Raw genomic sequence first — 27,560 nt, 5'->3', positions numbered from 1 at the left:
AGAAATTTAATCAGGCTATCATGTGAAATATCAAATTATAAAGCTTCCTCCTAGTACAAGCTGTCCATAGGATCCACACATGCCATGCTTTGGTAATAGGGTTGAATAGTGCTTACCTGCCCAATGGTTTCTTTAGGTATCACTTATAGGTGTAACCCCAATCCACTTATCTCCCAGATACCTATTCATCTTTATACCATAACTTTAACCTCATCACTAACTCAATGACAAGGTACATTGTATTACCCAGATAAACTAAGCAAACGAAATGCCTGATTCCTAAAAGCTCCAGATTATTAAGGAAGTAACAGCTTGGGCCTGAACTATTGTCTGTGTTGTCCAGATAACAGCTAATTTGATATTGAACTTGGGAGATCTATTATAACTGGGAAATAATCATGAAAACTTATGATTATTGAGCAGTTTTCATAGGCCACGCATGGTTTTAAATAATTTTAATGTGTTTAAGGAAGGCACTGTTATCTACCTTAATTTACACATAGAAATGAAGTAATTACTCAAGATAGCATGGCTAATGAGTAGTAAGGTCACTATCTGAACACTGGCAGACCAACTCTACTCCCCATACTCTCCATCTCTACGTAATGTAAGCTGCTTCCTTGTGACTTTTGCTTTAGGGATCCTCAGCTTTCAGTACCTGGAAGGGCTGCCTTTCCAGGTACAACTCTAATCAGAAGTAAACGACATGGGACAGCAGATATTTCTTACACTAGTTGGAGGGAGGTGGCAGTATATTTGGGCTAGATTAAAAACTATTACCTTAATGAGAAAAGCATGTTGTGCTGAGAATGATAGAGCAGAAGAATGGAAGAAATCTTGGTTCTAATGGCATCACTCACCCAAATCTGAAGGCTCTCACTCTCTTAGTATCTAGATATGAGACAAAATAAGTGTCCTTATTATCACTCTGATTTTTTTTGTTGTGTCGTACTATTGAACTATTAAATGTGAAGTTGTACAGCCCATTGAATACTAGAGAAAATACATTAGCATCATCAATGTAATATTTGTTAATTCCCCCATAAAGAGGTGTCAATATTTTTGCCTAGTCGTGTTAAGTGGTAAAAGAAGTTATATATCAGAGATTTTAACCACAAGAAAAAATAAAATATGAAATAAATGTTAATGGGTACATTTATAGTTAGAAAACTTAATGCTATCCTTAGATTCACTATTTTATGTGTATCCTAAACTATAAAATTTGGTTTGTGTGACTCAAAATTCATCAAAATATTCCAGCAATATATCTTGAGAAGAGGAGTAGAAAAAAGTAACATTTATACAGGAATTACTATGGGATGCATTTGCTAAATCAGAGATGAAATATCTTAACCAATCTGTAATGTCTTTCTCAAAATTAAAAAAGATAACTAATGTAGACTAAAAAAAGAAATGTAGACTAATTACTTGTCAAATTTTATTTTTAATTGCAACCCTTTTGTGGTAGCTTTTACAACAGACCCATACAACATTCTTTAGCCTTCTCTTTAATTTCTTCAGAGACAGTCAATCACAAATCTCTTAGTATTAAATTGAATAGATGGCAAACAGAAACTTTGGCTGGATACTTTGCTGCTTCTTCTGTGGTAAGAAAAGGGAACATTCACTAGCATTCATTCAACAAATATGTATATAGAGTGCCTACTATGTGACAGGCGCTGATCTAGGGACACAACAGTAAATGCAACAAAAAAAACTGCCTGCCCTTTGGAGCACACATTCTAGTGGAAGGAATGCAGACAATTATCAAACAAAAATAAGTAACAGAAGTGACATAATGAGTGATATAAAGGAAAATAAAGTGGAAAGGGATGGAGAGTTTGTGATTTTAGATGGTCATGAGCAATGGCACATAGATAATGACCTGAGGGAGGTCAGGTGTCAAGCCTTGTGAATGGCTAAGAAAAGGGTATTCCCAGTAGAAGGAAAGAGCAAATGCAAAGGCCCTGAGGTCATAGCATACATGACATTTTCAAGAATCAGCAAGGAGGCCACTGGAGCAGAATGAGCAAGGGAGAGAGCTGGTAGCTGGAAGTGAGGTCCTTGAAAAAAAGGGGAGAAACTGGGGAGGGCAACCCTCAAAGTCTTTTGAGATAAACTTGACTCTGACTCTTAGTGTGTTTGCACAAAAACACACACTTCCTGAGTCAGTATTCTGCTCCCCTCTCAACTATCAACTACATATAACTAATCAACTAAATACAAATTCTTAGCTAAAAATTTTGTGCCATTCCTTTTCACATATCATCTTCATGTAGAGCTCTAGTTTGAAAAGGTTTTTATATGCTTTATCTCAAGTGGGCCATGGTTAACATCCATATTTTACATGCAAGAAAACTAAGTCTCAGAGGCACTGTTTTAGTATGTGTGTGCTGCTATAACAAAATACCTGAGCCTGGGTAATTTATAAACAATATAAATTTATTTCCTCACAGCCTGGAGGCTGGGAAGTCCAAGATTAAGACACCTGTAGGTTCCATTATCTGGTGAGGGATGCATCCTCTGGAGAGAGAACTCTCTGTCTTCACGTGGCAGAAAGCAGACAGACAACAGGGTCAAATGCTGGGTGAAGCCTCTTTTTAAAGAACTGAATCCCATTCATGAGGAAGGAGTCCTTATGACCTCATCACCTCTTAAAGGCCCCACCTCTTAATACCATCACATTGGCAACATCTGAATTTTGGAGGGGACACATTCAAACCATACCAGACCCAAACTGTCTTCACTAAATCTTATGGTGGTAAATGACAAAGGTGCTTTGGATTTGGTGCTTTACCCTCTAGCCACACTCCCCCAAAATTCTCAAAGCACTAAGCTTCATTGCCAAGGTCCTGACTAACAGTGGCATTTTGGTTTATGGGAAAGAGAAAACAAAATCTTGAATTTTTCTCTTCTCCATAAAATGTAAGTTCCTCTCACAATTTGGTGAAAGCAACAGACTGTTTCAAGAAAAATAAATAATTCTGTAATAAGGAAATACCATTATTCATTAAATTTCTCTTCAAAAAATGTTGGCAAATGTGAGGGTTTTGTTTTAAAATGTCCCAAATAATGACAGTATACCTAACCATGTGATTGTATACTGAAGTAACTTTCTTGTGGGTTTTTATCAAAACTACTGAAATTTTATCTAAAAAAAATTTTGCCCTTCACTGTATGTTGCAATCATGAAATGCTAGTGATTTACAAACCCTTTCTCTTACAAGGAATAGCTATCAAAAATACCTGAAGATGACTGAGTAATCTTTCTATTGTGTTTGAATAATTCTTATATTTGTAGATTTCATATCAAGTAAAAATTTTTAAATGGGGGTTTGCCTATGTAATATTACTTAGTCCAATCCCCAATTTAAAAAAATAAAATTTTACATTTATATATATACACATACACCTATATCTGAGCATTAATTATATATATAAGATAAATAAAAATAAATATATATGAGAAAATATATATAAGACCATTATTATACATGTAAAAGCATATATGTGTGTAGAAACATATCCATAGATGGACTTCTATATCTATTCACCTATGGATTTATAAATATATAGAGGTAAGCATTAAAAGTTATATATCTATAGATCTATTTATGTAGTTCTACAGATAGATCTATAAATAGAGAGAAGCATTAAGAAATCACTATCTTCACTAGGCGCAGTGACTCACGCCTGTAATCCCAGCATTTTGGGAGGCCGAGGTGGGTGGATCACGAGGTCAGGAGATTGAGACCATCCTGGCTAACATGGTGAAACCCCGTCTCTACTAAAAATACAAAAAATTAGCCTGGCGTGGTGGCAGGCACCTGTAGTCCCAGCTACTTGGGAGGCAGAGGCAGAAGAATAGCGTGAACCCGGGAGGCAGAGGTTGCAGTGAGCCGAGTTCACGCCACTGCACTCCAGCCTGGGCAACTGAGTGAGACTCTGTCAGAAAGAAAGAGAGAAAGAAAGAAAGAGAGAAGAAAGAAGGAAAGAAAGAAAGAAAGAAAGAAAGAAAGAAAGAAAGAAAGAAAGAAAGAAAGAAAGAAAGAAAGAAGGAAGAAAGAAAGAAAGAAAGAGAAGGAAGGAAGGAAAGAGAGAGAGAGAAAGAAAGAAAGAAGGAAAGGAAGAAAAGAAAGAAAGAAATCAGTATCTTCTATTACCAAAATATCCTCACCTGGACGTTGTAACACACACACGCATACAGGAAGAGCGTAACCTAAGAATAATGAATATTTCTCCAAGTAAATTCATTTAATTTTATATTTAAAAAGACTAATTACAGTGCCCTGTGCCCTCGTTTTTCTAAATCATAGCCGACTTTACCCAGTGTGAGGACTAGCCTTGGAGAGTGGAAATAGGATCAAACAGATTAGGATCCAGTCCTAACTCCACCACTTGCTTGCTGCATGACCTGTGGCAAAATACCTGACCCTTTATGCTTCAGTTTTCTCCTCTGTAAAATCTGAGAAACAGCAACAATCGCATAGGATTGATGTGAGGTTTAAATGAAGTATTTATGTAATGCATCTAGCAGGTACCTGAATCATAATAAATGTCCAATGTTTATTCACTTCCCTCCAAGTCTACTCAGTTTCTTCCTCATCTTCATCTTTCAAGTACGGATTTCAAGTGCAGTAAATAAATAAGTGCTCAATAAGTATTTGCGGAGTATCTACTTAAGCTGGTTCACTGACTGTTTAAAATAATAAAAAATTGGGTCTTATATTATTCTTCCTGGCAATAATTAATCAGACTTAGCTGGACGTTGTGGCTCACACCTGTAATCCCAGCACTTTGGGAGGCTGAAGCGGGTGGTTCACTTGAGGCCAGGAGTTCGAGACCAGTCTGGCCAACATGGTGAAACCCAGTCTCTACTAAAAATACAAAAATTAAGCCGGGCATGGTGGAACACACCTATAATCCCAACTACTCAGGAGGCAGAAGCAGGAGAATTGCTTGAACCAGGGAGGCAGAGGTTGCAGTGAGCCAAGATGGCACCACTGCACTTCAGTCTGGGCAACAGAGCAAGACTGTCTCAAATAATAATAATAATAATAATAATAAATCAGACTTATTTTTCTTACCTAAATTCCTCATGTGAAATATGCCTTTTTCAGCTTTGTATTTCTATAAACATAGGAAGCAGTCATAAACATTTGGTAAATTGAGTTGGTTACTAAATTTCCTTTGCACAAGATTGACAGATCTGTCAATAAAAATTTTTAAATGATGTATTTTGCTGATTGCACTTGAATCCTCCATTTTTATTTATACAATTGAGTGCACTAACCCTCTGAATCATTTACCTTTTCACCATTTTTCTCTTCCAGAATCTTTGAGGGCTGCCATGTAGATGAATCCTATCATCTTGATTGGACCCCAAATTTCTCACCATGTGCCTCTTAACTACATTATATATGGCTGCTTCTGAAGATGGCACAATTAAGAAGATGACTGTTTTAATTGAGGAGCTACTGAATAAAGCTGTGATTCTTTACTTTTTGGGAAGTTTTTTCTGTTTTTGTTTGTTTGTTTGTTTTTTGTTTGTTTGTTTTTGCTTCTGGACATTTGCTTTCCTTTCAATAAACCGCTGTTCCTCTGGAATACAAAGGAAAGGGTTGTAATGGTAAGTGGAATAGCCTCCCATCTATTTCCTCATCTACATTCCTAAACTGCAGTGCAATTGGTTGATATCTAATTGGCTTGTAAGTAATACTGCTGGTTACATTATGTTATGCTATTTCAGATATATATCAGTTCTTGTTATGGTCCTCTCTATCGTTACTGAGTTTAGAAAATTGTTTTGGCTGCCCATTTCTTAGAGCATGCAAATCATAGATCTATGGCTTGAAAAGATTCATTTCATCATGGTCATCCTTTGGCGTATACAGGTCTTTTTTCCCTGGCTCCTATATGGTCTGAGAAAATAAAACTGCTCATCATGTATCGAGTGAAAAGGAAATAATCAGCTTGAAACAAAATTGACTCAATTTGTAATTTTTTTCTTTACCATAATTTTATATCATGTTGCAAGTTAAAGTTTACCTTATAATCTTTTATAGGCTTTTATAATAATATGAAAGAATCATAATATGCTAGCAAGTTATAGTAAAATAACTAAAATAACTAAAGAGTTATGATGAAAACAAGCAGAAATTTGCCCTACCCTTTCCCAGTTCTCCTTTTTAAAGACCATCATTCCCTCTTTTAACTACTTCTCTTAACATTTATCTCTGATAATTTGCTTAGGCCACAATGTCTTTATCACTTTTGACTTTCTATATCTGCCACTTCTCCCCAATTCAATATAATTAAAACAAAAAAGAGTTAAATCAAAAATCAGTGTTCACATTACTGTGTACTATAGTATCAAGTAATTACTGTGATTGGATTTCCTTCCTTGTACAATTGCTGTTGATAGAATTTATTTTTGCCGTTTTTGTTATTTGAGTAGTTTTTTGGAAACGAATTCATAACTTTTCCAAAAGCTCCTCTGAAGCCACCGTATATTTAAAACTAGTACTTTTTTATTCAAATTTCCAAACATAGCTGGTACACTAGCAATTCTCTTTTCACCCTGATCCACCTTTTTTTCTGGAAATTTTCTTCCTAGAAACACTGGTTTCCCTTCTTCACTCTAAACTGGTGCTTCTTTAAGCCTGCTATCTAGACAGTATCTGAGATTTTCTTTTCCTAACTTCGTGAAATGTACATATTTTCCCAAAGAGCTATGTTTTCCTTTTCTTCATTTATTTCTTGGTTCTGCTGAAGCCTAACCTCTGGTAGTTTACAAAAAAAAAAAAAGAAAGAAACAATGGAAGAGGCATCTGGAAATGATTTATTTCTTATTCAAAATCTTGATAGATGGTTTGATTGGGTAGAAAATTATGAGTTGAAAATTATGTTTATGTCAAGAAGTTGAAGTCTTACTATTTCTGGGGGCCTGCCATTCCCAATACTTTGCCAAATATGGTCATTTTATTTCTATCTATTGTGTTGAGCCCCTTGAATTTCAAACCTCATGTTCTCCAGGATGGAAAATGTATTTTTTAATTAATCTATTCATCTACCCTACTTTCTTCACTCTCTTTTCCTAGAACATGTATTGGTAGGATGTTAGACTTTTTTGATTGATTTTATATATGTAAATATTTGTATCTATATTTTCTCTTGTTTTTCCATCCTAGATCTTTTTATCCTACTTTTGAAGATATTTTCACATTTTTATAATTTAGTTTTTAACTTTCTGGTTATATTTTAGCTTTTTTTAATGAATGCCTTACTATACCCCTTTTTTTAAATCTGAGGATATTGCTTTAAAAGCTTTCTTTTATTCTTTTGGAGTTTTTGTGTGGTTATTTGGTGGTAGTGGTGGTTGGTTGGTTAGTTGGCTAGTTGGTTGGTTAATTTTTAATGTTTCTTCTGTTCTCAGCATGATCTCTGTTTCTTTCAAGTTAATTTTTTTCTCTCTCTCCATCTTGTAGACTTCCATCAAAAACTGGATTGTTATTACTCTAATTTCTATTTATACTTAAGAATAATTTAGTAAAGTATGATTAAGTGTGATTGAATACTCTATGCCACTAGACAGGATTGTTCATTGATGAGCAACGTTCTTGAGTCCTGAGGCTTCCCCTTCTAGGTTATTCAGAGGATAGCTCCCAGTCCACCTGGCCAAGGGGAAAGTGGAGAAAGCTGACTTTACTGGGCTCTGACATTGTTAAGATACTTCTAATCATTCCTGATTTTCAGTGCGATACTTCCACCCTGCCCTGTCTTGGACTGCTAATCCCAAGTTCTGAGTCCCTTAGAAATTCTGAGGTGCCCATCAGCTCACTTTTTGTTACTTTCATCACTACGAGATCTTAAACCTTAAGATCTTCCTCCGTGCTCGTGAGTCCAACAAGGGCCATTTCCCAAAACATATTGAAATCCCTCATCCGCTTCTATCTGTTTTCGTTTTATATTTGCCCTTTTTAGTCTATTTTATCCCATTTCTATCCGTTTCAGAGGTGGGCCAGAGCAAGAGGAAATAGCATGGTCACACCACCTTTTCTAACCTATACCTGTAGTTTTGATTTGCAAAATTTTCTAATTTTTTTTCTAACTTCCTCACTGACAAGTAACAAAACTGAGAATATATGTTGCTTTCATTTGGTTTTAAATTGAATAATGTCTAACATGGCAGTTATTCACAAACGTTTATTTGCAGACAGTGAACATAATGAAAGTATTGTATAATTATTTAATGATTACAGTGTAGGCTATTATAGACTGACCAATTAACAAATTAGAGCAAAAATGTAACATCGGGGATGAATTTACCTTGTCTATATGAAGAAACCTGCCCTTCATTATATAGAAAAATAAAAGATTTTTTGAGTGTTTTTGGTCAGTATTTTAGCTTCGTAAAGATAAATCTTCTTAGTCCTTAAAAGCTATATTAAAATAATTTAAATAAACATCCTCTTATGATAGGAGGCTGCTTTGAGCTTTCTGACTGAAAGACTCTGTATAGGCCAGCACTGGTCATCTCCAAATCATACAATGCTAACATAAGGTCCCCCATGGAACCCACATCCTGCTTTTGGTCAGCATAGCCTGTGCTCACTGAGGTTCAGAGAACTGAAGTGTCCATGCTGAGATCTCCTCCCAGATGTTTTTATTCTCTAACTGACCACAGATTTTTTTAAAACTAATATGGAAAATTACAGAGTGTTCTTTCTTAGTTGTGTGATTAAGCAGGATAAGCAACAACACTGACAAGTTGCCTTGATAAATTTCAGAAGCCAAATAATACTGTTGACTCTTGGGAATGAATTCACTGAAGGATGATACACTACTCTTAAGGAGTAGTCACTGGAGATTTCCCCAGTACTCCACAGACTTTGAACAAAAACTCTAGAAAAAATAAAAGGCAAGGGCAAAGGCAAAATAATGAAAAGAAATGTACAACCAGATTTTGGCTTGTTTTATTAACACCTTTATTGAGATATAATTCACACAAAATAAAATTCATCCTGTGAAAGTGTAAAATTCATGGCTTTTTAATATACCCCTAGTGGTACAGCCATCATCACTCTTGATTTTAGGACATTTTCCTCAAAAGGAAAATGTCTGGCCAAGCATGGTGACTCATGCCCGTAATCCCAGCACTTTGGGAGGCCGAGGCATGTGGATCACCTGAGGTCAGGAGCTCAAGGCCAACCTGGCCAACATGGTGAAACTCTGTCTCTACTAAAAATACAAAAATTATCCAGGAGTGGTGGCAGGCACCTGTTGTCCCAGCTACTCAGGAGGATGAGGCAGGAGAGTAGCTCGAACCCAGGAGGTGGAGATTGCAATGATCCAAGATGGTGCCACTGCACTGCAGCCTCGGTAACAGAGTGAGACTCTGTCTCAAAAAAAAAAAAAAGAAAAGAAAAAAAAAGTTCTCTCAAAAAGAAATCCCACAGTTATTAGCAGTTGCTTCCCTTTTTTCCTTCCCCCGGCCTTTGGCAACCACTAATCTACCTATGTCTGTATGGATTTTGCCGATTCTGGGTCTCTCCTATAAATGAAACCATACAATATCTGGTCTCTTGTGACTTGTTTCTTTCACTTAGGAGAATGTTCTCGTCATGGATAAAGTATAGCACCAAGGAAATACTTTATCTTGTCTATATGAAGAAATCTCCTCTTCATTCTATAAGATAATAGAAGCTTTTTTATGAGGAAGTGCTTTTAGTCCATTTATTAGGCATATATATCCATGTTGTAGTATATATCACAAATTCACTCATTTCTGTTTTCAAATATTTCACTGTATGGCTGTACCACTTTTGTTTACTCATCAGTTGAAGGACATTTGGATTGCTTTAATTTTTTGGCTATCAGAAATAAGCTTTTATGAACATTTATGTCCAGGTTTTTATGTGGAGATAAATTTCCATTTCTTTGGGGTTTATTCCTTGGAGTAAAAAGGCAGTTCATGAGGTTTAAACTTTTGAGAAAATTCCAAACTCTTTTCCAAAATGGCTGCACTACATCAGTATTATATGAGGGCTTCAAATTCTCACATTCTCACCAACACTTCTTATTGCCTATATGGTTTATGTTGTTGCTTTTGTTTTTGCTTTAGCTATTCTAGTAGATGTGAGGCAGCATCTCATGATTTTTATTTGCATTTTCCTAATGAATAGTGATGTTGAGCATCTTTTCATAAGCTTAATGGCCATTCATGTATCTCCTTTGAGAAAAGGTCTATATAAATATTTTGATAAGTAGGGTTTATTTCTGAACTCTCAATTCTATTTTGTTGATCTCTACTTCTATCCTTATAGTCTTGTTTACTGTAGCTTTGTAGTAAGTTTTGAAACTGGGAAGTGTTGAGTCCTCCAAGTTTTTTCATCTTTTTCAAAATTGATTTCACTCTTTTGGATCCCTTATATCTTCATACAAATCTTAAGATCCACTTTTCAAATTCTGCAAAAACAAAAAAGGCAGCTGAGATTGCACTGAATTTGTGGATCAATTTGGGTAGTATTGCTATCCTAACAATATTAAGTATTGCAATCCATGAACGTGAGATATCTTTCCATTTATTCAAGTCTTCTTTTACTTCTTCCAACATTCTGCAGTTTTCAGTGTACAGGCCTTGCACTTCTGTTGAATTTATTTCTAAATTATTTTTATCACATATAATGTCATTTTAAATGAAATTGTTTTACTTTCAGATTGTTCATTGCTAATATATAAAAATATAATTGATTTATGTATCATGATCTTTTAACCTGCAACCTTACTGAACTTGTTTATTACTTCTTTCTTTTGGCATAGATTCCTTAGGATTTTCTACATAAGATCATATAATCGATCACAAAGGTAGTTTTACTTCTTTCCTTAAAATTTGGGTGGTTTTTAATTCTTTTTCTTGCCTAGTTGCTCTGGCTAGGATCTCTAGCACAATGTTGAAGTGAAGTGGTGAGGGTAGACATCTTTGTCTTGATCTTACAGGAAAAGTGTACTACAATTCACCAGTAAGTATGATATTACCTGTGGGTTTTTCTGAGATGCCTTTTATCAGCTTGAGGAAGCTTCCTACTATTGCTAGTCGGTTGAGTGTTTTTATTATGAAAGGGTGTTTGATATTTTCAAGTGCCTTTCCTGTATCTCTTGAGATAATTACATGGATTTTGTTCTCTATTCTACTAATATGATGTATTACACTGATTGTTTTTCAGATGCTAAACCAGCTTTGCATTCCTGGGATAAATCCTACTTGGTCATAACACATAATCTTTTTTATATGTTGCTGACTACCAGTTTGATTTTAGTTGTGATCAAATATCCTGCACAGTATTTGAAATGTGATGACAATGTAAAATATTAAGTATAACCACCATAATAATATGTATGTCTGGCTCTTTGCTGGGTATTTTTACATGCATCAGCTTACTTGTTCCTCATGCCAGTCCAATTAGTTAGATTCTAATAGTATCCTAATTTTACAGATTACAAACCTGAGTCTCAGCAAAGTTATGTACCATGCCCATGGTCATAGAACTAGTGAGTGGAGGTGCTGGTATTCTAAGCCAAGAAGTCTGGCTCCATGACCTGAGCTCTTAACCACTACTTTCTGAGAGTATCTATTCAGATATGGATACTCTTGCCTGAAGTAAGAACTATAGCTTCTCTTTATATTTTTACTTCCCATCTGTCTGTTGTGCCTGGCCAATAGTACAAGGTTTTGACCGCTAAAGATGAATAAGTAGTGCTGACTCACAAGATTGTTTTTTGGACAGAGACAGAGATAGTTTCATTCAATTTAGATTCAGTTTGGCACTTACATGCCATGATCCATAGGAATAAATACCTGAGAGATGACTGAAAATAGGTCCCCTATACAAACTGGATTTAACTAGAAAATGTACAATTTTTTTTCACTAAATTGAAGAATTATGATTTCCACCTCACTGTCTCTAGTATTTATATGGTTATTTGTTCCAGATGTTTAGAAAGATTTCCCTAAGCTTATCTCACCAGATCTGTTTGTATCTCTCAGGTAATGAGAGATAATAATAATAATCAAGGGTGAGGAGGTTGCAGAGGAAGAAAATCTTAACAAGAATATGCACAAAGGAAATAATAAATTGGAGTAGTAAAGCATTCTTTTTTATTCTTTTCCAAAATACTCTTTAATTTGACTATATTGTTTTACAGTTCAAAGGGGGAGAAATATTAAATATGAATAAATAAGTCTGGGAGGAAAAAACTGAGATTATAACTTTACATTCTAATATCATTTTGAGTTATTTTTTCTATCCTTTCTATTTTCTAATTTTCATTTTACAGTGCCCTTTAAATTTTCTACATTTAATAATTTCTTAGGATTATTTTCCAGAAATTTCAGCTGCCAAAGTGAAGAATGCTTTGAAAAGATCTATGCCAAAAATAGTGTTCTACAGAAAATTATCATTCAAATTAAATATGAGCTAAAATGAATTAAAACTCTTTATTTTTTCCTGGCAAACTCTCAGTTCTTACCAGTAGCTATTAGATCATGTCTCAGAGTAATTAGGAATTCAGAATCCACAGTCCCCAAAAACACCTCAGACTCCTAATCTCAAATCCAGGGGCTAACCTTTTAAGTAAAAGTTCATCAATTCTACACATGTTAATAAAATTTCAGAGGAGCTCTTGTCTTTATCACTAAGAAAAGTTGAAAGAAAAGAACCCAGCTCAACCATCCCTGCCCTAAATTCCTGTGCTTCCATGCTCTGCTCTCTCACAAGGCAACCCTGTGAGAAGTGGCAGCTCTGTGCTCTCCCCCACTGCCCGTCTGTAGCACTGCATGGCTTTGCATTGCTTAAGGATAAACAGGTTGGAGTTGCATATGGTTAGCATTTTTTGTTTGAGCTGGTGCAGGGAGAGGTTGTTTAGCATCTGCAGGTCTCACATGGTGTCACGGGCAGTAAAGGAATGACTGAAGTAGTTGCAGACAGCATGGAGTCTGAATTCCTCTCTTTGCCTAAGAAATCATGGATAATTAAATTAGCATGGATCGAATGCAAAGTATGAGACCAGAGGCATTAGAAAAAAACCCCCATCTCAACATGGGATCACCATATTTACCTGTATTATATGAGGCGATAAAAAACCAGAGGAGAAAAAGTAATAAAAACAAAACAGTAATAAAAACTTACATTTACATAATTTCTTTCTGTCCCAGGATTCCAAAGCATTTTAATGAAAATCATACAGGAAAATCTGTCACATGACATGTGACTTATAACTGCCAGAAGAGCTCACTAGTGATTACAGCGTGGCCAAAGGAACTGGAGACAAAAATGCACGTTAGGAAAGCTGGTGTTTAAAAAGAAGGGGAGTCCTGTTTTAGGTTTTCTCACTCACTCTGTTACCTTTATGACTATAAGTCAGAGTGATCAATTTCAAACCTACCCCCACTGTAATTTGAGAGTGGTGAGAAGCATTAAAAGGGCACAGATTTGCCAAATTGCATCAACCTGGAAGGATAAAATCCATGCTTACTTAGGAAATTGTCAAATGCACACTTTATTTCCTTTTAGTCTCTCTTCATTGGCACTTCTCGATGCAAGTTAAAGGACAAGGACTTCATCATATGCGTCCAGTCTTATTAGGTTTCCTAGGCATGTTTCCTACACACAAACTGAAATTCATACTGTGGTTATGAAATCAGGCCAGTTTTGTTATGACTTTGAAAGATTTGTAAGGAACAGATGCTAGCTCCAGCTGTTTTTATCAGTGATCTGCAGGCTGAGGTGGTCCTAAGGAGGTTGTGCTCTTTCTGAAAGTCATTAAATTGTGTTCTACTAGCACTCACATATTGAGAATTTCCACGTAAAGTTAGATTCAAGAAATATATTCTGCTAGAAGCCAACAGGATTTTTTAAAAGATGAGACAGTCATACAATAGTCCCTACCACAGAACATGAGGACATCTGTGGCATATCTGACACCTTTTAACTCAACAAAATCCCTCGTATGTGTCAGGCAGATGCCAATTATTATACTAATAATAAGATTAATAGGAAGAATAATGAGTGCACACTCTAAAAAGACACTCTGTAATCTTTTTAAAAGTATTACCTAATTTAAGTCTCAGCAACACAGTGAGGTAGGTACACCTTTTAATCCCATTTAAGGATAGCAAAACCAAAGTTCTAAGTGTTTTGGTAATGGTTATGTGGATAGCAGATAACCAAAGTTGTCTGCTGATGTCACATAGCCATTTATAAAGTGTCATTGATTCTAAAATGAAGTCACAAGGAAACCATTCTATAGTCTTACTTTTCTCTTGTATTCTTATCTCCAGCTAATAAGTCCAAGAAATGAGAGAAGGTCAAGGCTCTATTCTGAGTTTCATTGAAAAACAAGTACAGAGGAGAATCTCAGGAAGGCAGAAATGAGAAAACAAATAGAAAATCAGCCCTATATCCTAACTATTGGTATCAAATCATTATTTTTTCTCAATTCATCTAACAAATATTATGTTTCCTTGTTATAGTGGAGACTACAACATAACTGTTTTAATGACATTTACATTATAAAAAGGAAGCACGGAGCTATGTCTATCAAAAGCTTTTTATGTTCTACTTGTTATGACTTCATGAGACAAAATATAATAGATGCTGTTATCTGTATGTGAATTTCCATAAGCCACATATTCATTCTGCGCACTCTGAGCCTCAGTTTCTCCTCTAAAATCCTTCCAGCCCAAAATTCAATGATTCTATAATTCTAAGTCACAGCAGATTTTGAGTTTGCTTTCTTTTATATTCATTATTATTTTTATGTCTTCCAGAATGTGAGATAGATTACATTAACCAAGATTTCTCAAATAGTTTTACACATATTGGACGTTCATTATAGCAACCTTGACTCCAGCAAACCTTCATGAATCAACCTGTTATAAAATAGAGCAGTCCAGTAAGGCAGATAAATACTATCATCTGCTAGAGCATCCCAAAACATTCTTCATAAATGATGTTTTGTGCAACATGATTAGAAAACACTGCCATCTTCCTTAAGGTTAAACCTGTAACGATTATGTAAATAAGAAATAAAAACCTCTGCATAGAATTGTATTCATATAACTTATGAAGCAGAAGTAAAAAGTCACAGAGAATAAAACATTTTCATAACAGCAAAGAATCATAGCTAATATTTCTCAAGCATTTGCTCTGTCCAACACTTTATAGGCATTACTTCATTTAAAGTAAATATGTTCATAATAATCAAGAATCATGGCTAAGATTTCATAAGTATTACCTTATTTAATATTCACAATTACCGTGAGGTAATGAAGTCAATAATTAATATTCTACTCAACATATTATTATTTAGGGTCATCATGCTTTATTTAAGTTGTGATTCTCAAATTTTCCCCCATCAATAGCAAAGATTATTTTCCCATCCAATGTCTAGTCTCTCTTCTTTTACTGCCTTCCAAATGTTCAAAACCCCACAAAGGCCTTAAAGGCCCAACCCTCCCTTATCCAAACCAAAGGCAACACATTGACCTCATTCCTGCCAACCGACCTAGAATATTTAATGTCATTATGGTATCTTTTGGAACTTGCTTACAACTTGCTTATCAGATTATTGATTCTCCTGTATTGTTCAAATGATTTATGTTTTTGATAAAACAATAACTGAAGCTCTTTACAAATAAAAACAGCTTGCTTGTGTGTGTGTGTTTGTGTGTGCTTTTATATGTTCTCCACAAACAGACTGGAAACTCCTCCATACACTAACTTTCTTGTTGATTATTGGAATACACATTTATCCCATCTTTTGATTATCAAATGCTAGTGTAGGTCAGTGGTTATCTTTAAAACTGTAGTATAAATACTTCTGTATAGCAGCCCAATAACGTGATTCCCTCTCACTACTTAGCATAGTTCTAGCTACAGAGGTGATAATAAATATTTGAATGCAAAATGTAATTGACTTTAATTATATCATCTCAATTTCTATATCCAGTTGGTCTCCTGTTACTTTTTAAATGCAAATTCTAAGTCACTCCTCTCATCTTTTTAAAAATGCTTGTCTAAACTTCTTTGTGCCCTAATTTCCTTATACATAAACTGGTAGTTCTGATTGTGAACCAAAATAATATTAGTGAAGAAAAATGAAATATTAATCATAAAGCATATACAATAGTGCTTGGCACATAGCAGATACCCAATAATTATTTACAATTATTATTTTCCTCTGGCCTCTTTCATTTGTTTTAAAATGACATGCTCATCTTTGCTCATTAAAATTAAGAGGTTGAGGGCCAGGCTTAGTGGTTCATGCCTGTAATCCCAGCACTTTGGGAGGCCGAAGTGGGCAGATCACTTGAGGCCAGAAGTTTGAGACCAGCCTGGTCAACATGGCAAAACCCCATCTCTACTAAATATACAAAAATTAGCTGGGCATGGAGGTGCACACCTGTGGTCCCAGTTACTCAGGAGGCTGAGGTGGGAGGATCACTTGAGCCTTGGAGGTGGAGGTTGCAATGAGTCAAGATTGCACCTCTGCACTCCAGCCTAGGCAACAGCATGAGACTCTGTCTTCAAAAATAAATAAATAAATAAATAAAATAAAATTAAGAGGTTGAGATGATACACTGAAACTATACATAGCCCCGATTACCATGTTATTCTTATCTTTTAAAAATAAGTAAATTGCACACTACTTTAATAACACACAATTTGTATCGTCGTTATCTAGCAGACATCAGAAAGTAATTAAACATGGTGACAGATTTTAAAGCAACACAATTCCTTCATGTACCATGTTTAATGAATTTCTATGAAACTGAGTTCCTACTACACTTCAGGCATTGAAGATATCATCATGACTAAGACCAATTCTTGCCAGAAAAGATGTTTAAGCGGGACGGACACGACACAGAAAGCATTCAAAATGGGTTTTCCCATGACACAGTTGTACCTCGTTTTCCTTTCCATACCACTCGGTTCCTCTGGGTGTCAGTGGCACCCTCCTCTGTTCCGGAGTGGTACCTTTGAAAGGTGGGGTCTTCACACTCAGTTTGGATGGGACTCAGTGAAATCTGGGATAAGGGAGATGATCCCAAAAGGAAAGCAACCCTCTACAGATGGGCAACATTCATGTGCTGAACCACTGACAGAGGAACAGGCAACAAATAGTGCTCGCCAGGCTTGCACCCTGCTTCCTTGTCACTTCCATTCCAGATGCTGACGACAATTCTACCCACATGACTGGGCAAGATGAGCCTCTATTCCTGACCTCCTCTAAGATCATGTCCCATCAGCATCAAAGTTTCCCCACCAGCCCAGAAGCATCTTGTGGGTACGGGAAATGTAGTAGGGGAGATTCCTCTGCCTCTTTCTCTATGACCTTTCTAATCCATTGTTTTGTTCTGAACTTGAGAGAGGTAGGAGGCAGCCAAATATGCCTGGGCAGATAGGGGTGTTTCCCCAGTGAAACCCCACCTCCAAGCTGAAGACAGTTTAAAGCCTGAAAGCCAAGCTACAAGTTAAATCTTCCAACTGAATTCAGAACTTGTCTTCCCGTTTGGTGCACTTTCCTCTGATTGAGCCCCACTCTTTACTTATTTCGCATGTACCTACTCTTTCCTAATTGCTTTCCTACACTGTTGTGCCCACCTTTGAGTGGCATCTTCACTTTAACCTTTTTACATACTCACAAGCCAATCAGCATACACTCCCCATTCTGAGTCCATAAGAGGTCCTGGACCCAGCCACAGGTGGAATTTTCCCACCTCCAGGTAAGGGAACCACCCCCACATTCTCTCCACTGAAAGCTGTTTCATCGCTCAATAAAATTCTTCTCTGCCCTCCTCACCCTTCAAAGTCCAGCATATCCTCATTCTTCTTGGGTGTGGTATAAGAGCTCAGGACCACTGAACGCAGGTACAGGCTATAACACAGGCAAGCTGGGGCACACCAGCAAGGCTGAGTGGGGCCCAGGCTGGGCATTGCCAGCCAGAGGTCCCCAGCTTGCAACCTGACTGAGAAGAAAAATCCTACATCAAACTCTTTTAAATAATGCAAATCTATATTTTTTATAAGTAAAACACAAACGTACTAGAAGCTGTACTATAGCTTAAAATGTATATAAGGGTCAAAAATATATTGATAATTGTGATATCAAAATAAAAAGCTCATTAAAGGAAAGATGACCTCACATGTTTTTGAACTGTTGAAACAAATGCAATCATTGATAGACTTTTTGCAAACTAGAAAAAATACTTATAACAAACACAACATTAAAGTTTTACTATCTTTAATACAGGAAATGTCCTCATGAATTAATTAGAAAGAAAGAACTCATACTCTAACAAATAAGTGAGTAAAGAACATGAAGAATCAATAAACATACATACATATACACACATATATAAAGACAGATCAGGAAAATTTGTAAGTGCACTTTTTTCAGATATTACAATAAATGCTAGTAAAATCAATGAATTTTTACATAGCAAATTAACTTTAAAATTGGTAATATTTGGGGATGATAAAAATAGTAATGCAGAAACCATCAGCACCATTAGCGAGGCTAAATTTGTACAATTATGCTGGATGAAGTTTTGTAAAAATGTATCTATTTTTGTAATCTTAAAATTGTGTACAAGCTATATCCCAGTAATCCCTCTTCTACAAATTTACTCTGAGGAAATTATAGATGTGCCAAAGATTTATTTATCAAGGTTGTTTATCATAAGCTTGTTTAAGATACCCAAAAACATGGAAATAATCTCAAGCCTAACAACAGGGAATTACTTGGATAAACTGTATATATCCATATAAGAAAAAACTATAAAACCATTGCAAATGAGGCTGAAAAAGAATAGAAAGATAGAAATATATTCATGTTATATTGTGGGCATCGGTTACAAAACAGTTTGTACAGCATAATTTATTATTGTAGTATTTGACAATAAAAATATCCGTGAATATAAAGAAAATTATACACCATAGTGTTTATTTCTGGTGGCTGATACTGCAGTGATTCTTATTTTCTGTTTACTCCTTATCTAATTGTATAAATCTTCTACAATGAGCTCCAATTGTTGCCATAAAAGATTGTTATTTTAAAATGTTAAAGTTAATGGCAAATAATTAGGTAATCAAGTAGTCAAGTAATAAATTTTGAAGCAACAGGAGAAAGTTGGCTTGAAAAATGTAAGAGTGGGATATTCAGAGCATATAACTCCTAATGTGGGAATGTGGGAAGCAATCATGTAGTGGAAAGAATGAAATCAAATAAAACAAGTGTACGGAAGAAGACAAGCTGAGATTCGACACTGATACAGAGGGGAAAAAGGCATCTGAAAAAGGTGTCTGACCATTAGATAAGGTAAGTAGGTAAAGAAGCAAGCTTCTAGAGGGTTTGAGTACTCTAACTGAACATCCTATCACTCAAAATAATGATGTGTTTTCATTTGATGCAAATGTGATAATGGCCAAATTACTCTAAAATGCAAACATCTTAAAGGGTTGCTAGCAGAGCTCTGGAAGCAGTTAATTGATCTCCAGCATGACTGGGATTTTCAGGCTGGTGTTAAGTTTAACAATCTTGAAAGGTGTTTTGGAGTTCAAATGCAAAATAAGTCCCTCCCTTGGAGGGAATTCTGTGAATTAGTTGGAGACACAGGCATTTACAGCTCACAGGTTTCCTCATTTGCTGGAGGGTATCGTTATCTTTATAGTTCTATATATAAAATAGGCAAATGTCCCAGGTCATGCCTTCTCTCATGAAAAATTGGGCATTTGCTGGGGGGTGAGAGGAAGCCCAGAAAAGTTTGAGAATGGACAGGAATACAGAAAATATAAATGAACACAAAAGGGCATCAGTTTAGATAACTAATGGATACCCATCCCCAAATATAAAGGAATTTTCCTCTTGGGGGAAAATTTTTTATTTCTGGTAACTACTCATGAACACATCTACAATTCCCCTATGCTCCAGGAAAACCAATACAGAGAGATTTCCACCACACTGGTATGCATATTTCCTACCATATAAATGCATAAATTACTAAAATCAGTGATAAGATACAAACTGGACAGTAGGTTTTGTGGTTAATGAAACCAACTGACCTTGAGAGGCAGGTAAATACTACTACGTTCATTTTTCTTATGAACAAAATTGAGACAACAATACCTGAGTTGCAGGGTTGTTTAGAAGATAGAAGTAAATAATGTACATAAATGCTTAGTCCATAATAAACAGTGCTGTCATTAAGACATTGATTTTTTTTTTCCTTAGGACAAAGTTGACCAGGGCTTGTTGCAAATGCATAAGACAAGAAACATATGTAACTTGGGCTGAAATATAAAATAGAAATGTTTTAGTTGACAACTTTTACCTGAAATGTCATAGACATTCAGGAGCAAAAGTTGAATGCTTGTATTTACAACAAAGTTTGAAATTAGTTCCAAATTTATCTATTTATCAGGTGTGGGCAGTATTTTAACAATTATTTGATTATTTGAGCTACACTTGCATTTTCCATTGTAAATGCATTTGTACCATTTCTAGACAATTCTATGTAATTTAGCACAGTAAATGTGAGCAAGCATGCTTATGTTAATGTCAAATGACTGGTGAGATTGTTTTCCTACTCACCATAACTAAAATATTTCTATAGATTTTGATCCTAAACTAGTATTAAAAGTAATGACAAAACCATGATTACTATTTCACCAACCTAATAAAAAAATATGAAAATTATTAAGACTAGGTAAATTAATGTTTGAGAATTTTTCTTCTCTTCCTTTCCTTTCCTTCCCTTTTTTCCTATCCCTTCTTTTCTGTTTATTTCTCTTTTCTTTTCTTTTTCTTACTTCAGAGTAGGCTAAGTTTAGCCCTATTTATATAAGATATTTTAGAGAAAAACTTTCCACATATAATAATTTTCTAAGTAAATATCTTATGCAAGCTTATTTTAGCTTGTCCTTATTGAAGGAAACTTTCTGAGTGATTGATCGCATCCTATAACATTACAGTATGGTGTCATAAATGACAATGATATCGTCAATCAGTCAGCAGTATGTTAATTTTAGTTTAAGAAAATTTGAATCAGATGCTTTAGATCTAGAAAAAGAGTTCAATCCCCCCACATTCCCCAACTGTCCAAACCCTGCCACCACCACCACCTTTTGGAGTGGACAAGTTGTTTGGCTAAGGACGCAAAGTCAGTTGATAACAGAACCTGACTTAGAACCCAGGCATCTAACTCCAAGGTGGAAGGTGAAGTATAGGCATTTCTGAGAAAGGATCAGAAATACATTTAAGTAATAAACTTTTAAACACAACATTGCAAAACATACCATACTCATGATACTTCTTAACCAGATTGTTTTTCTTGTGATTTCAAAAGTTGTGAGTAGAATGGAGTTTTAGAGTAAGACGATGGGTGTTTGTTTGAATCTCTGCTCCACCACTTAATCTGACCACAACCCCTCAGCATGAACTTCCCCATCTATAAAATGTGGATAATGACAACTAACTCACAGGAGTGGTAAGAGAATAGTATAAGAGAAATCATGAAAGTAAAATCAATTTGTGAAATATAAAAAAGTAAAAATGAAAGAGAGTGGTATTATCATTTTTACTCAGCTTGCAAAAATCCTGGCCCCTGTATTATGAATAAAGTTGATTTCCAGTTCTCTTGGCCTATTCCAGCAATATAGCTCTTACATTTAAAATATTGAGGATTTTTCCAGTGGGATTTTTGCTATGCAATAAGGAAATATAAGTAATTATCTAAAACAAGGCCATCTAATTATATTAGGGGGTTCTGATAACAGCATAAACCATGAAAGTGGAACTTAAGTGCTTTATTATCAGAATCATAAAACAGAAATACAGCCTGTTATTGCATTATTACAAATTCTTTATTTTTATAATACAGAGTGCTTCCCAAATTATTGTTTTTATACTCAATATATTCCTGTTAATTTTTCACATCGATATTAAAATTATTTCATAATATAATGCCATTTTACTAATGGATTTTTTGGTAAATATACTACAGTAAATAGTATAAAAAACATGACAGAGTGGAGGTCTTTGCTATAGTCATTAATTTTCCCATGTTATACACCAATTAGCCATGTATCATATCTGTAAAAATATACATAGGGCCATATGCACATAATTCAAACCCGTACCTAATGATACCCTCGTAAACTATTTTCCCACCATTGAAGCACACATATGTTTAACTTTGAAATGCATTGCCAGAAGAATGCCTTTGAAAAAAATCTCACTGCAGATGAAGTCTCATCAATTGCTGCTTTTTTTCTACTGTATACTTTATGAATTGCCTAATCATAATTAACTCCAACCACTGGAATTAATTACTCCAGATGATTTGGAAATTGGTCTTCTCAGTTCCTCAGAAATTCATTGAGATCATCCCACAAAGCAGAGGAAGGAGTGTGAATAAAGCAAAAACTGTCTTTGAAAAAACAAACGTGTTTTAGGATTGTGTTTTGTTTATTAAAAAAGGAGAAATAGGGTCAGAGAATGACTATAAACACATTTTATTCTTTTCTAGTTTCATAGAATTATAGCCATTCAGAGCTACAGTGAGTAGCTATTTCAACCCCTTCATTTCATCCACATAGAGAGACTGTAACAGCTTGAGTGACTTGGTTGAGGTCACACATAGAGCTAATGCCAAAACCAGGAAGAAACCAGGCTCCCTGTCACCACAGCACAGTGTTCTTCATACTCAACCTGACTATGTTGATGTCATGGGTTCATGATCCCAAACTTATGTCGGGATTCTGTTCAGCTGAGAAATAAGAAAGAAGGATAATGGGTCTTGTAAGACTTATAAAACAAAAATCAGATAAAAATCATACATGGACACTAAGAGGTTGGCAATTGTGAGGATTCATTGACAATGAGACCTGTGCTCAGGAAAGCCCTGTTATTCTTATCTGAGGAAACCTTGGATTTGGGTGAACCCATCCCAACTTCATCTCAGTTGTTTTCAGATTCACCGTCACAATCTTTCCTCTCTAAATATGTTGTGGTTAGAGAATATAAATCTGTTATGTTTGGTAGAAACCAATTCTGCATCAGAGGACTTCAAGGAAGAATTGGAAAATAGTTGATAAAAATTTGTAGTTTTTTTAGTTGTCAGAGTAAAATTTATGTTTAAAAGATGTATACTTTTTAAAAATCAAACGGTTACTATTCACACTAAATCAAAAGGTTAGTGTTAACCTGAGAGTTGATAAATTCTCTCTCAGAAAGAATCTATGTAACCTAGCCAGAGCAGAAATCTGAAAAGCAGGAATCGGAGACAAGGAATGACCTAGAGTTTGTCATATCTTCCTAAAAAGCAAAAATTGGTATTAATGGGGAAAATACAAATAAAAGAAAAACAATAAAAGCAAGCTTAATTATTATCTTCCCACATCTTCCCTGGGGGCTCCCTGATATGACAAAGTAAAAGATAATGCAATAAACTAGTTGAGTCCTCCCAGAAGCAGATGCCAAGACAGAGCTAGAAGCACAAGACATTAACTGGGGAGAGTGACTTGAAAGAGAAAGGGGAAAAGAAACAAGAGCAGTTAGGAAAAGCTTTTTAGACCATTATGGAGGTCTGACACCTTGCAAAGGTGCGAGGGAAGGAAGAAAGAAGGGGGAGGAGAGCCTCAGACCATGGTGTAGCCCTGGGAAAGCCTCGGCTAACACAACGAGTAGCTCCAGCACAAGAAGGGCCCAAAGAGGAGCATCTCACTGTCCAGAAATAAATTGCAAGCCCATCTACTGCTGCTTTGCTCAGTCATTGGCAGGAGGCTGCCTTGCAAGTGCTTGACATCTGCTCAAAAGCTGAGGCAGATCCCAAAGTCAGCACAACCAGGGGCTGTTGGCCATGCGCACTCTTTGTAGCAGGTTCACCCTTGGAGGCATCTCTGAGTGGTGCACCACCATGGCGACACACTTGCAGGCATTGATTCTTTTCCAGTGTCATTGCCTGGGTTGAAATTTATGACAGCCAATCAGATCATTTCACCTGTGTCACCAAATCTGGTTTAGATGCCAACTCTATCTAAATCACTTATGCAAATAGTTTTGTAAAGACATTATTTTATTTTAAATGTCCACATCTTATCTGGTAAAAAACATATTATAAGCACTTTTGGGACCTTCTTAGGTGTGAACTATTTACTCTTACATGTGCCCCATACTTTCAATGTCATTTAAGGTACAAAATAAAAGTAACTTTATGTTTAGAAAACAACTAATTCTAAAAATTTTCCTTTAAATTCTGGAAATTGGAATATTATCTCCCCTGAGTATCCATAAGATATTTACTCAACCTTGATTCTTCTCATTGATTTTGTCTCCCCACAGAAAAGCAACTTCATTTTTTGTCCTGCTGATTTGTTTTAATCAAATTGCTCAGTGTTACAAAACACAAAATAAAGGAAGATGAGCTTTGCTTGTTTATTCCAGATGTGCTCTGGAGCAGTTTTGATTTCTGCTTCCTCTTCCAAGACTTGGGCCTCTGTGTGTCACATTCATTGGTGCTGGACTCTCAGTTCCCTCACTGGACAACACACACAGGCCAACATGTGGAGCTGGACTTATTCCCAGGCTCCTGCCTCCTAGGCACTGCAGAGTATTTGGTCTTTACAGCAAACTAACCCAGAAAAAATTTATTTCCTCCTTGTCAGAAATAAAAATGCATGTTATTGCCCACAGTTTTAAGCTGTAGATGTAATATTTTCATCCAATAGTGAAGAATGGTGTACTTCCAAATTTAATGTTGAACCCTAACTTCTCCCCTGAACTCCAAAATTATGTGTTCAACTACCTGCTCAACATTTCCACCTGATGGATGATTATATGGTTTGGCTCTGTGTCCCCACCCAAACCTCATCTCGAATTGTAATCCCCATGTGTAGAGTGAGGGACCTGGTGGGAGGTGATTCGATCATGGGTGTGGTTTCCCCCGTGCTGTTCTCTTGAGAGTGACGGAGTTTTCATGAGATCTGATGGTTTAAAAAGGGCAACTTCCCCTGTGTGTGCTCTCTCTGTCTCTCTCTCTCTCTCTCTCTCCTCTTGCCATGTAAGATGTGCTTTGCTTCCCCTTCTCTTTCCACCATGATTATAAGTTTCCTGAGGCCTCCCCAGCCATGTGGAACTGTGAGTCAATTAAACCTCTTTTGCTTCTAAGTTATCCAGTCTCAGGTAGTTCTTTACAGCAGTGTTAGAACAGACTAACACAGATGGTCAATGGGAAAAGTCATCTAAAATTTAGCATATACAAAACAGAACTCATCCCTCCCACATGTGCTCCTCCTTCAGTCCTTCCCCGCGGAGTAAATGGTAATGACCCTGGTTGCTCTGGTTAAAAACCCTGGACACACCGTTGACTCCTCTTTTTCCCACCTTTGTATCCGATCAATAAATGGGTCATCTTACTTCTCCTTAGAGCATTTCTAACCACTTCCATTCTTACATCCCTCATCCAGACCACCATCATCTCTCACCTGGAGCATTTCAATAGCCTCTGAACTGGCTTCCTTGTGGCTTCTTTTGCTTCATCAGTCCATTTTCCATTTAGATGTCAGAGTAGTTCTTTTTAAGCCTAAGATATTTCATCTCACTTCCTTGATCAAAACTCTCCAAAGACCTGTCTTCCTCTTCAGGATGAAACCTGAAGTCTTTGCCACAGACTCTGGGGGCTTGCCACTGCTCTGACTGCATCTCAGACCACCGCCCCTTTCCTGCACTCTTCTCTGGTCTTTGGGCTTCCTTGGTCTTCTTTGAATAAGTCAAACACCCTTTTCTCATCTCAGGGTCTCTGGGATTACTGTTCATTCTGCCTAGGGGAAAAAAAAAACTTCATCCTACCGTTCTCAGCTCAAGGACAGCTTCTGGAAGAGAAGCAAGGGGCACGAGGAGAGTTAGGGTGAAGCTCAGAACCAGAAGTGACCTGGCAATGTGGAGACAGCATAGAAAGTGCACTGGGAGCTTGAGTCTATTTTCCCTAAGCCTCAGAGCACAGGGGAGCTCCAGCTGGCATTTGGGCTATCTGAAAAACTGCTGAGCAAACCTCCTACTCTCTGCTCCACAAAGAAAATATTCATTGGTGGCTATCAAATGCCAAGTGCTTTACCTATATTATTCCCATAAATGCCCACAACAACACTATGGAACATATGTGATTATCATCATCATCGTTACACATATAACGGATGTGAGGTTCCGCATCATGGCCAGGCCATGTCTATTGAGACAGAACAAAGATCCAGTCACAGGTCAAACCGACTCCAAAGCTGATGCTCCTTTCCCTGTGTCATGCAGGCTCCCCATGAAATAAGATGCATGCTTCATGTGTATCAGACCATTTGTCAGTCTCAGAACAATCCCTACAACTTCCCATCTTCCTGCACCCCAAAATCCATCAGAATAGCCTCTCACACTTCCAATCTTTTTTTTACTAATAATTCTGACTTATCATCCCAAGATTAGCTCAAATGATCAGCTGGCTGTCCTCTACCATCTTCCTTTCCACTTCAAGTAAGAATCATAGATTTTCCTCCAACCCAAATGGTGTGTAAACATGGTTTGTGCCTCTGTTCTGGCATTTTCAAACCTTCATTGCTGTTAGCCAGGTATAACTTCACTCCATCAATGCTAAGTTCTTTGAGGTCAGAGCCATATTTTTGTTATACTTTTATCCCTCAACACGTAGGACAATGCTTTAACATGTTAGATACGCAGTAATACTGTTGCAGTTGAATAGAATTGAATGGAAATAAATATTACGAAGTCTCAATTTGCTAGTCACTGGCAATAATAGATAACTTTCATTGAACACTTACTAGGTGCCAGGGGCTTGCTAATCCCTTACATGATACACCTCGATTTATTCCTGACAACAACTGATGTCCTGACTAATGTTATTACCTACACTTAACATAGAATAATATTGAACAACAGAGAGATTAATTAACTGTACTAGTGGCCTCGGAGCTAGGAAATGGCAGAGCCAGGATTTGAACCTGGACAGTCTGAATAAGAGCCCATGATTGAACCATAACACTAACCAAAATTGAATTTGTGACCTCAGTAACTACTCTAACAATTGCCTCTTTTTGTCCCATCCCATCTACAGCTGTGCCATGTTGTGGCATATTGTCTATGCACTTAACTGTTTTAAGCTGTGTTTCAGGGCACAGTCCAGGGGCCAGAGAGATTCATTTGTCAGCAAGTGGATATCAGCTGAAGAGTGGTTAGATGTGTTGAGTCCAAAGCAAGTTCTAGGATTTGGAATTCCTGTTGAGGTATTCATTGTGACAAAACAATATCACTGTCAACTAGAAATCAGGCTAGCCAGACTTATTCATTCTAAAAATAAACAATCCTTCTTTTTTTAATGCCTAAGAGGTGTGGAGACACAGGAGACCAGTTAACATTTTGTGGTGATCATGGAGTAATCATCAGGCCTGACAAAAATGATGGACACAGCTATTAAGCCATGGACATGGGACCAACACCAG

The 27,560-nt window shown here is 36.4% G+C and overlaps 1 long non-coding RNA gene across 2 annotated transcripts; it reads right to left on the bottom strand.

Annotated features, from left to right (window-relative positions):
• Positions 1 to 780: 780 nt before the first annotated feature.
• LOC134808596 (uncharacterized) lies at positions 781 to 27,301 on the bottom strand. Of its 2 annotated transcripts, XR_010151889.1 has the most exons (3): positions 27,213 to 27,301; positions 25,545 to 25,880; positions 781 to 891 (listed from the first exon to the last, which is right to left on the bottom strand). It is a non-coding gene; the product is annotated as an uncharacterized LOC134808596 (long non-coding RNA). The 2 variants fall into 2 exon arrangements; XR_010151890.1 differs by lacking the exons at positions 781 to 891; positions 27,213 to 27,301 and adding an exon at positions 22,559 to 22,828.
• Positions 27,302 to 27,560: the final 259 nt, after the last annotated feature.

Source organism: Pan troglodytes, chromosome 17 (assembly GCF_028858775.2).
Source record: "Pan troglodytes isolate AG18354 chromosome 17, NHGRI_mPanTro3-v2.0_pri, whole genome shotgun sequence".
In the NCBI taxonomy this organism is placed as follows: domain Eukaryota; kingdom Metazoa; phylum Chordata; class Mammalia; order Primates; family Hominidae; genus Pan; species Pan troglodytes.
The sequence above is the reverse complement of the archived record's forward strand: the minus strand, read 5'-3'. Positions and strand labels throughout refer to the sequence as shown.